The sequence below is a fragment of the Hemitrygon akajei genome, chromosome 32 (assembly GCF_048418815.1).
Source record: "Hemitrygon akajei chromosome 32, sHemAka1.3, whole genome shotgun sequence".
Taxonomy (NCBI): domain Eukaryota; kingdom Metazoa; phylum Chordata; class Chondrichthyes; order Myliobatiformes; family Dasyatidae; genus Hemitrygon; species Hemitrygon akajei.
Window position 1 is genome coordinate 12,984,033 of NC_133155.1, and position 12,113 is coordinate 12,996,145.

Sequence of the window (12,113 nt, forward strand, 5' to 3'; positions counted from 1 at the left end):
TTATGCAGAGTAGAAAAATATTTGAAGTTATTAAAGAGGATTTCTCACCAATTAAACTGCCCATAATGTTCCATGACATGTCTGAAAAATATAAAGCGAACTGATTTCTGAAGCCTCAAACACTTTCTTATCCATGGAAGCATAGTGAGTTTACGCAGCCCCCGTCAAAATAACTATTCATCAAACAGAGGAGGTTAAAATCATCTGATCTGATCATTTATGTCAGTGCTATTTGTGGAGCTTCCTGCATTTGTTTGAGTTGCCATGCTCCCTACATTAGTAATATGACCAGCATTGTCAAGTGTACATTCTTTTTTGTTATATGTTTTTACAACACAGAAGGCTGCGATTCAACCTATCCAGTCTATGTTGGCTCTCTAAGCATTCCATCAACCTAACTCCTCCATTCATTTTGAGCATCATTAGACAAGAGGCAATTCTCACAAACAAAAACATTTATTAAAAGCTTTAAAAATATATTTCAGATGGATTGAGTTGTAAAGAAAGTTTTTGGCACTTTTGGCTTCATAAATCAAAGTACTGAATACAGGAGATGGGATGTTATGTTGAAGTTGTATAAGATGTTGGTGAGACCGAGCATGTGTATTGTGTGCAGATTTGGTCATCTACCTGCAATAAAGATGTTAACAATGTTGAAAGAGTACAGAGAAAATTTACAAGGCTGTTGCCAGGTCTGCAGGACCTGAGTTATAAGCGATGACTGAACAGGTTAGGACTTTATTCCGTGGAGCATAGAAGATTGAGAGGAGATTTGATAGAGGTATACAAAATTATGAGGGGTATAGATAGGATAAATGCAAGCAAACTTTTTCCACTGAGATCGGGTTAAGAGTGAAAGGAGAAAAGTTTAAGGGAAATATGAGGGGCAACTCCTTCACTCAGAGGGTCGTGACAATGTGGAACGATCTGCCAGCACATGTGCTGCATGCGAGCTCTATTTCAACATTTAAGACAAGTTTGGATAGGTCCTCGGATGTTAGGAGCATGAAAGGCTTGGTCCTGCTGCATGTCAATGGGTTGGCAATTTAAATGGTTCAGCACAGACTAGATGGGCCAAAGGGCCTGTTTCTGTACTGTACCTTTCTATAGCTCTATAACTCTAGAATAAACCGTGCTATATAGTGCAAAAATAAGTTGTAGAAAGGGTAGCAATAACACTGGACCACTCAGTCACAAACATGGAAAGTGCACCAATTCCAAAGGTATTTTTAAAATCTTCCAAAGTTGGAAACTGCAGGTTTTCACAAACAGTCTAATTTCCAAGAGAAAAAGCATACTTAGTTTGAAAAAAAAGAAGCCTTTAAGATTTTTTTTTAAAAACGCCCTCAAGGCTGTTTTACACATTGATAATTCTCTTGTTGTCTGCCTTTTAATTAACTTAATCCTACACCACATTAGGAGAGTCACAGTAACAAAGTTTCCATTTATCAAATACCTTATATTCATAAGCTGCTTTACAGCAGAACTGCAAAGAATATAAACATTACGTAAATATACCAGGGTACGTGGCAGCGCAGCTATTAAAAATGGATCAATTAAAATTTTAAATGCGAGGTCAGAAATTGGGGAAGAAAATACAGGGACAAGTAGAATGGCCAAAACATGGTAGAATTTGAAAACAATGAGATTTTTTTTAATCATAACTCTGAAGTAAAGTTATACACATTTTGTTAGTCATTATCAAAATCAATAGGTACTGAGAAATAAAAGAGAAATAAAAATACTAGACTGGGACTTGGCCTAGAAAGCTTTGAAAACTTCTAGACTAACACAACATCTGTGACTTGGCACATGACATAATCAAAATTCTGCACATGGATATAACTCCTGCAAATATTCCAACAGAATTGGAAATTAAGTTGACAGAATTATTTGAAAATATTAGAAACTTCTTGAGAAATAAAGTGGCAAAGGAGCAGAAATATTTCAGTATTACAGTGAAAGGTTAGCTTCTTCAAACATAAAATATCAGCTGTCACATTTAGACAAGTGGAAGGAGCCAGGATACCAATGAACAATGAAAAGCCACAGAGTGAAAACCTCTCTGTTAGTTAAAGCACAAGTGATACATTTATACTTTTGGTTACCAATTCAAGCTCTGTTTATTAACATAATCTAATTCTGACAGCCCTTTGTTCTGGAGATGTAGCACAAGCTAATGTTACGGGAAAAATATGTGCAAGTGAAATTCATACACTGAATTTATTAAATATTGCTTTTGGTTAATGCCATATTGCCAGCAGCTAGGATTACGAAGGAGAGCAATGCATGACTGGTTCTGTCAACTGAATTACATGATTTGAATTGAAGTTTTACACTGCTTTATTCCACTTCACAAGGCATAGATTCACCATTGTTTAAATAGCAGAGTACCTGCTCACAGGATTCAATTATTATCATCTTAAATTTATTGACAATCAATTAACCATTCATAATAAATTGCATTAGATGTTATTTTAGCAACTTGCTATGAAAAAGACATAATGCAAAGGTTACTATGCACATTTTGAATCATTTTGCAAAATAAACTCTTTGATATCATAGTTTTCTTTAGAGAATGCACTTTTAGCTTTGGGAATCTGACTCACAAGGCTCAGCTTGACGTCATCGGAACCTCAGTAGACCACATTCACTCCTAACAATTCTAAACAAACTATTAATGTTCCTACAACATGGTGCAATTAGCAAATTACAACATGTAATTTTAGTAGGACAACTAGCAGCTCATCCCAAAGAAAAATAATGGAGGATGAGACAACCATGGCTGACAAGGGAAGTCAAAGACAAAGGAAAAGCAAAGAGAAAGTATAGCAAAATCTAGCAGGAAGCTAGAGGATTGGGAAGCCTTTGAAACTCAACAGAAGGCAACTAAAAAGCATTAAGGAGAGAAAGGATGAAATGTGAAGGCAAGGTAGCCAATAATATAAAAAAAGGTTATGAATTTTTTTTAGACACATCAAAAGTAAAAGAGACAAGAGTAGACATTGTACCACTGGAGAGGTGGTAAATGAGAACAGAGAAACAGGGGAACATAGAAATGACAGACAAAATGAATTCTGCCTGCCTTCACTTAGAAGACACCAGCAGCTATTCAAGTGGTCTGGGGGCAGAATTGAGTGTAAATGCTATCACTAAGGAGGAAGCACTTGGGAAGCTGAAAGGTCTGAAGGTAGATAAGTCACTTGGACCAGATGAACTATAACCTAAGGTTCTGAAAGTGGGAGCTAAAGAGATAATGGAGGCATTGGTAGTGATCTTTCAAGAATCACTAGATTGTGTAATGCTTCCAGAGGACTAGAAAATTACAAATGTCACTCCACTCTTTAACAAGGGAGGGAGGGAAAAGATAAAAAATTATACTGTAGGCTAGTTAGCCTGACTTCACTGGTTGGGTATATATTGGAGTTCATTATTATGGAACAGGTTTCAGGGTACTTTGAGGCACATGACAAAGTAGGCCAAAGTCAGCATGGTTTCCTTTACGGGAAATCTTGCCTGATTAATCTGTTGGAATTATTTGAGGAAATAACAGACAGAATAGACAAAGGGGAGTCTGTGGATGTTGTTTACATGAATTTTCAAAAGGCCTTTGACAAGCTGCCGCAATTGTGGCTGCTTAACAAGATAAGAGCCCAAGGTATTATAGGAAAGATACTAGCATGGATAGAAGATTGCTGACTGGCAAGAGGTAAAGAGTGGGAATAAAGGGTGCCTTTTCTGGTTGGCTGCCAGTGACTCAAGGTGTTCCTCAAGGGTCTGTGTTGGGTCTGCTACATGTTACAGTATATGTAAACGATCTGGATGATGAAATTGGTGGTTTTATGACCAAGTTTGCAGATGATAGGCGTAGTGGCAGGTAGTATTGAAATTGCAGGGACTCTGCAGAAGGACTTGGACAGATTAGGATAGGGGAGTGATTGGTAGAAGGAGTAAAGGCACAGACTATTTTCTAAACAGGAAGTGAATTCAGAAATCAGAGGTGAAAAGGACTGGGAGTCCTCGTGCAGGTTTCCCTAATGGTCAACTTACAGATGAGTCAGTAATGAGGAAAACATTGACACCCGTTTCTAGAGGGTTAGACTAAAGAAAAAACAAGGCTATATGAGGCATTGGTCAGACTACATTTTGAGTAACTTAAGCAGTTCTGGGCCCCATATCTAAGAATGGGGTGCTGGTATTGGAGAGAGTCTGGAGTTGGTTTACAAAAATGATCCCAGAAATGATTGGGGAGCATTTGCCTGTCTGGACCTGGACTCTCTGGAGTTTAGAAGAATTGGGGGCGGGGGGGGGGAAATCTCATTGAAATGGAGCATATATGGAAAGTCCGAAATAGAGTGGATATGGAGAAGATATTTCTCTAGTACCAGAGGGCACTGTCTCACAGAAAAGAAGGATGTGCCTTTAAAACACAGATGAAGGGCAATTCTTTAGCCAGTGGGTGGCGAATCTGGGGAATTTATTGCCACAGATGGCTGCAGAGGCCATCATAGTGTATATTTAAAGTGGAAGTTGATAAGTTCTTGATTAGTAAAGGTAATACAGGGAGAAGCATACAGGGAGAAGGCAGGAAAATAGGATTTAGAGGAAAAATGAAACAGTCATGATTGAATGGCAGAAAAGACTTGATGGGCTGAATGGCCGAAGTCTCCTATGTCTTATGGTGAATTAATGACAACTGAGGATGATAAATAAATTCTCAGTGTGGAGCAGGGCAAACTTAAAAGAATATTCTGAATAAGAATTTAACCAGTCTATCCTTTCAATGCTCTATAAAACATTCCATCTCCCAACTTCACACCAAAAATTGCCCGTAAAAAGTTTCATCGTCTTTTATATCATTCCCCATGTATTCCTAATTCAATTTATAATTGTCATCATAGATTTGCCTTCTATCTTCCCCAAATACAAAGGAAACAAAGCCATGCGCATTCCATAAGCTTCAATAACGAAATGTCATGATAAAAAAAATTCACATCAGCAAACTCCACAGTGAACCCAACCAGTGAAGTCAGGCTAACTAGCCTACAGTATAATTTTTTATCTTTTCCCTCCCTCCCTTGTTAAAGAGTGGAGTGACATTTGTAATTTTCTAGTACTCTGGAAGCATTACACAATCTAGTGATTCTTGAAAGATCACTACCAATGCCTCCATTATCTCTTTAGCTCCCACTTTCAGAACCTTTGGTTATAGTTCATCTGGTCCAAGTGACTTATCTACCTTCAGACCTTTCAGCTTCCCAAGTGCTTCCTCCTTAGTGATAGCAAACTCCACACAAACTCCGCCTTTGACAAAGTTCCACATGGAAGGTTAGTTAAGAAGGTTCAGTCGTTAGGTATTAATGCTGGAGTAATAAAATGGATTCAACAGTGGCTAGATGGGAGATGCCAGAGAGTAGTGGTGGATAATTGTTTATCGGGATGGAGGCCGGTGACTAGCGGGGTGCCTCAGGGATCTGTTTTGGGCCCAATGTTGTTTGTAATATACATAAATGATCTGGATGATGGGGTGGTAAATTGGATTAGTAAGTATGCTGATGATACTAAGGTAGGAGGTGTTGTGGATAATGAGGTGGGTTTTCAAAGCTTGCAGGGAGATTTATGCCGGTTAGAAGAATGGGCTGAACGTTGGCAGATGGAGTTTAATGCTGAGAAGTGTGAGGTTCTACATTTTGGCAGGAATAATCCAAATAGAACATACAGGGTAAATGGTAGGGCATTGAGGAATGCAGTGGAACAGAGAGATCTAGGAATAACAGTGCATAGTTCCTTGAAGGTGGAGTCTCATGTAGATAGGGTGGTGAAGAAGGCTTTTGGAACGCTGGCCTTTATAAATCAGAGCATTGAGTACAGAAGTTGGGATGTAATGTTAAAATTGTACAAGGCATTGGTAAGGCCAAATTTGGAATATTGTGTACAGTTCTGGTCACCGAATTATAGGAAAGATATCAATAAATTAGAGAGAGTGCAGAGACGATTTACTAGGATGTTACCTGGGTTTCAGCACTTAAGTTACAGAGAAAGGTTGAACAAGTTAGGTCTCTATTCATTGGAGCGTAGAAGGTTGAGGGGGGATTTGATCGAGGTATTTAAAATGTTGAGAGGGATAGATAGAGTTGACGTGAATAGGCTGTTTCCATTGAGAGTAGGGGAGATTCAAACGAGAGGACATGATTTGAGAGTTAGGGGGCAAAAGTTTAAGGGAAACACGAGGGGGTATTTCTTTACTCAGAGAGTGATAGCTGTGTGGAATGAGCTTCCTGTAGAAGTAGGAGAGGCCAGTTCAGTTGTGTCATTTAAGGTAAAATTGGATAGGTATATGGACAGGAAAGGAGTGGAGGGTTATGGGCTGAGTGCGGGTAGGTGGGACTAGGTGAGATTAAGAGTTCGGCACGGACTAGGAGGGCCGGAATGGCCTGTTTCCGTGCTGTGATTGTTATATGGTTATATGGTTATATTAAAATTTGCAGCACTACATAGTAATGCTGCTTCTAGATACCATAATCTTCAAATTAAAAGTCATCCTCTGACTGTCCCTACTGGAACTCATACCAAAACTGTTCTTAAAGTTTTGCGACAATTCCTCATTAACTTGCTACATACAAGAACCGTGGAGAAAATGTTTCCTGTTGCAAGTGGATATGGTTAAAAAGCAAAAGATTATCTATTTAAGACAGTTGGAAATAAAATATTTTAACTTGGAGCAAATTCTTGGAACAGTTTTCCTTTACATAGTATTGGAAGCAAACTTTTTTGAGGCACAGTTGTTAATGAGGCAAACATTTTGAGATGGGAATATATTAAAAAAAAAATCAACCAGGATCTTATTCAATAGCAGAACAGGCTTGAGGGGCCAAGTGTGAGGCCTGATGCTAATTCACTTGCTCTTGCAACTACACTGAGTTAAGATTTCAACCATACTTCCATAGAAGGGAATTGAAATGACCAGAAAATAAAAATTCTTACTCCAGAAAATCAACATTAAACTCTTAAACGTTAAATGTTAATAAAAGTACATTGTTTTTCACCTTTCCTATCATGACAGATATATAGCAATGCTGTGCCCAAAATCCACAATATAACAGAAAAAAAAGCTCATTTCTAACTTGTTTTAAATGGACCCCTGAAAATTTTGATTTAAATCTTCTACCTTGCTCTTTTAACATAATGCATAATTCAATGGAACGGACAAACGACCAGAGATCACAGCAGCAGTAGTGACAGATGAGTAGTCATCACTTCTACTTAAAATATACAGACATACTGATAATAAATTATCCACATTAAATTTAATATCAATACTAAACATTACTGGTAAAGCTTGTCCATACCACACTACCTTTTGATTTACACGCTTCTTGTTTAAATAGGACAAAATGAAAATATCCTGGATCATGTGCTTATAGAAAACTTTCTAAAATGTTATAAATGTTTAAACTTTCTACATGTTATAAATGGTTCAATTAATTTAAAAAAATCTTATCACCAATATAATTTTGTGCAAAAGTCTTAGGTTTATGGTATTAGATAGACCGTGCGCTCGGGTGCCTAAGACTTTTGCACAGTACTGTATTTGTCAACATGGAGTGGAGAGTGAGTTTGTAAATCTGGCGGGAGCAAAGGATGTTGGGAATGACAAGGGTGGAGCACCATGGGAGGGGTGTGGGGCAGGTGGCAGAGAAGGATGCCATGGGCAGGGGCGGACAGTGTGGTTGCAGACACACACAGCCCTGAGACACCAGGCAAGCTCATCTGATTTCCAAACAATTGCTTTATTGATCATTACAGAATGTCTCTCTGAGCTTCCAACTTCCACCACTCTCTCTTCCTATTTTCCCAACCATGATTACTCTCTCCCTGCCCCCTTCCCACACTCAGTCCACAAAACAGACTCTTTACCAGAATCAGGTTTATCATCACTCACACATGAATGAAATGTGTTTTTTTTTGTGGCAGTAGAACAGTGCAATACACAAAATTACTACTGTACTGTGCAGAAGTCTTGGGCACCCTGGCTAGCTATATATATATATATCTAAGACTTTTCCACAGTACTGTAGTTGTTCCAATGCAACCATGTCTTGCAGAGTGCTCTATCTTAAAATACAAAAAGAACTCCAAAAGGCAAGAGGACTGGTTATTTGATATGGATTCACTGATGAAATGTAAGAGTGTATTGTGCATATATGAAAAAGTCCCTTTAAATATTCCACCCATCAACTGTTTCAATTTAAAATTCATTACGTTTCAGTTAAAGCAAATAATGCAAGCAGCTTTCAAAAGCAATGCTATAAAGATAAGTTTTCTTTAATAATATTTAAATTTCTACAATGAATACAGAGTAACTAAGTCAGATTTGGTGGAAAAGTTGATCCATCAGTGAACTCACTTCAAATCTTGAGACTGAGATTGCAGATCTCATTGCAATATATCAGTGATAAAAAAAACTAATTGTTGGAAATCCTCAGATACCAAAGCATCAAAGAGGGAGAATCCAACATTTCAGGGTAACCTTTAATCAAAACTGGCTAGTTCTAACGTGTTGACTGGAAAGTCTAAAAAACATTGCATTTAAGAACTTCAGTTAAGTTCTCTGAGCAGTAATATACCAAGTTGGAAGAAAATAAACTGTTCCTAAAGCTTGCATTAGGCTTTGTTGCAGCAATATAGGAGGCCAAGTGTATTGATCAAAATAGAAATGGGGTGAAGGATTAGAGCAACTAGAAGCTCAATGTTATCCATGCTCACTTTGACCTCTGTTTTTGGTTTACTACCTTACTAAACCCCCAAACGGACCACAGCCTTGTCGTATAGTTTGTTGGTTTGCCTGCCGCAATGACCTGGTGAGTGGAGTCAGGGTCCTGTCCTTTGGCTCTTGGTAGGATCCCCACGGCAAACAGGTCAAAGGGCACACTAAGAGTAGTCCACCGGTCCTTCAGGTTTGGGGGTTCGGCTCACGGCTAACAATGCTGACTGGTCAGGAAACAGCAATGCAGAATACTTCTATACTGACAGAAATGTGGGACCTTCATTACTGCCTTAAATGCCAAAGTAACGGGCACTAAGTATATTATTAAATCAACACCTAACACAAAATTGATCACCAAATTTCCAGTATAACGCACACATCATGAATGCAGTTTGCGAAATATAAGCAGTATCTAATCGGTACAATATGTGAATCTTTTGATGGTGGGAAGCAAGGAGATCTAAAGGACATCTCCTCCAGTTGCAGAAAGGGGTGCAATGCAAAGGGAACAGCATATTGCTGAGGCAGAGGAGTTACCCACACTGCCAAAATCTCCAGCATTTTGCATTTCAAATTTCCAGTCATTCATTCATTATGTGCCCTGTCATATGACGTAGGTGATCGTGGTCATGACCATAATTGCTCTGGGCAAGCTCTAAGGAAGTGGTTTGCCATTGCCTTCCTCTGGGCAGTGTCTTTACAAGACAGGTGACCCCCCCAGCCGTTACCAATGCTCTTCAGAGATCTCCTACCTGGCGTCAGGACGTGTGACGTGCAGCAGCTTCTCATACCACCATCCACCACCTGCCCCCTTGGCTTCACTAACCCCGATTTTTTTTTTGGGGGGGGAGAAGAGTAGGGTACGCTAAGCAGGTGCTACACCTTCCCAAGGGTGACCTGCAGGCTAGTGGAAGGAAGGGGCGCCTTACACCTCCTTTGGTAGAGACTTATCTCCACCCTGTCAGCCATTACCCAAAACATTCCAGTATCTCTCCCTACACGTCACTAAGATAGATTTCTACAATTAGCGACTCCGAATCATAATTTTCAATCGGGACCGATACAACTTGTGCCACCTTGATCACTACTACAGACATAATGTTTCTTCTCTATGCCTCTTCCCTCTTCTACAACATGAAGCACATTTAATTTTATACTTCGTAAAATCGTTGACCAGGAATCTTAACTCAGATTCTCTCTTCACACAAGTCGCCAAGTATGGTCCGTGTTTATTATAGATGTCTAGAATCTGCAGCATTTTGATTTTTATTATTACCTCAGTTAATACTTCTTCCTCGTGTTGACCGAAAGCTGCAACATTAATCCCTCAACCAAGGCGATCATCAAGTGTGCTAATTATTCCTGCCTTCTCCTGCATGAGCATTTGTAACTTGTAGTTTGCAAAGCACTGGGGAAAACGGGAACACGAAAGGTATAAAAACTTAGGACTCTATATCACGGCAAATATTAAGATACTCACCCCAGTGGCTTCGTATCTCGTAGAATTAAGTCCAGATTACTGAACTGACGCATTGATTTAATCAGATCTCAAAACTAAATGCATTACAACAACACTTTGCGGATAAACGAGCGGGTGTGCGCGCCTGTCGGTCTAACACACCGCCACTCGGCCGCTGCTATCTCATAACTCCGGTTACAATACCGGTACCATATGGCCGCCTCGGGATTCGGACTGCAGGGACTGATAAACTCGCCACAATGATTTGTCGCTCTACAACCGCTGCACAACTCTGCATTAAAGATGCATCTGGCTAAGGCGTTAAGAACGTAGTCCCGTCCGCATCACCGGCACCTGGCGTCCGGCCTCGACAAACCCCGATCAAATTTAGATTCCTCTAAAATATGCTCGCCTGTCAAACCTGCATCAAGACTCCTCCTCATTTCGCTGCCGGCAGATGCGCTGGGCCTGAACCCGGATCTCCGATCTCTCACTTCCCCATTCTCTCCATCGCATTATGTCCATCAATTGTGAGAAACTGGCCCCCCGTTTCAAATTTCCTAGGTGCCCTATTCCTGCCGTCACGTTCCCTTACTCTCCCACCCGCTTACACAGTTTTGAGAACTAAGGGAAGCTTACCTTTCAGCACCTTCTTCTCTTGGTCTTATTTCTTCTCGCTTTCCCTCTACCCTGTTTCCCCTGCGTCTTCTTTCCTGTCCCTTTGTGCCTTCCCCACTTAACAGAGTTGGTCTCACTGTCTATGGAACTGCTTGTCACAGCGGTGTGCGCACGTCTGTACCTATCGCTCCCTCCGTGCCCGTGTGTATTTGCCTGACTTTCTCCTCCCTGCTGTGTGCGCGTCTCTCTCTCTGATCACGGGAGATCATCCACTGGAGCATCGCAAAACACTCCAGTGCGTCACTTCCGCGTCTGACATCCGCTTCTGAAACGCATCAGCTGTTTAATAAATCAATAACCTCTCAATCTCTGCCTTCAATACTGCCTGGTCTCTTTCCTAGGGTGGGGAATGGAGAACCCAGGGTATAGCTTTTAAGGCGAGAGATTTGACAAGAGAACCCAAGGGGCAACTTTTTCATCAAGCGTGGTCAATAGCTTTCAAAGCAAATGGTCGAGGCAGGTACATTAACAACATCGAAAAGATACTTGGAGAGCTATATGGATTTGAAATATTTGGAGGAAAATGCGCCAAACATGGTCAAATTCATTGAATAATGACCTAACTTAGATGGGAATATTGGCCGGAATGGATCAGCTGGGGAGAAGGGCTACGTCTCTGGGCTATATGACAGCTTAAGATCAATTCCACCCTCTAATACTAAACACAAAGTATACTACACACCCTCTAATACTACCCGTTATCCAGCCCTTAACACCGGGCCAGAACAGTTTAAGCTGCTATTGGGACGAAATGCGAGAATGAAGCACAGTGACGAGGCATAGATAGAATTAAGCGGCGGTCTGTCGGAGACGGGATCTTTATTCCCCGCGAGCAAGTTATGCATCAGGGTCAGGTCGAGCTGTCTAAATGGATCAAGTAATAAAAGCCATTCCTGCAGCGGGAGGTCAAGCCTGTTCTTTGCGCCAAGGGGGGAGGTTTAGACCGCAAGTCACCTGCAACGTTGCCGCCAGCTTGCAGCTTCACCGTCGATGAAGGGAGGAACGTCGCTGCTCCTGGCAGCACCTCCGTCTCCAACATGACTCGGTCTCGGAACATAGCTGGGTCTGTAGGAACCGGGCCCCGGAATTCGCCGGTCACCACCGGCACTTAGAGACGGTTGCTGGGGGGGTGAAATCCTGATCTGGCCCTCCGGGTTTGCGTGCCATTGATTGGTTGACGTTGCCGGGGTGAAAGTTCACGATCGCCTG

General features: G+C 40.8%; 1 protein-coding gene across 4 annotated transcripts in view; it reads right to left on the reverse strand.

Annotated features, from left to right (window-relative positions):
* LOC140719630 (dyslexia-associated protein KIAA0319-like protein) overlaps window positions 1-12,091 on the reverse strand; it is a 91,614-nt gene extending 79,523 nt beyond the window's left edge. For 2 of the 4 annotated variants that reach the window (XM_073034378.1, XM_073034375.1), the window contains exon 1: window positions 10,866-11,105. The gene's annotated coding sequence lies outside the window, so the exon portion shown is untranslated. Of the gene's footprint in view, window positions 1-10,043; window positions 10,065-10,865; window positions 11,106-11,858 lie in introns of those variants that run through there. The other 2 variants (XM_073034376.1, XM_073034377.1) reach the window with 2 other exon arrangements.
* Window positions 12,092-12,113: the final 22 nt, after the last annotated feature.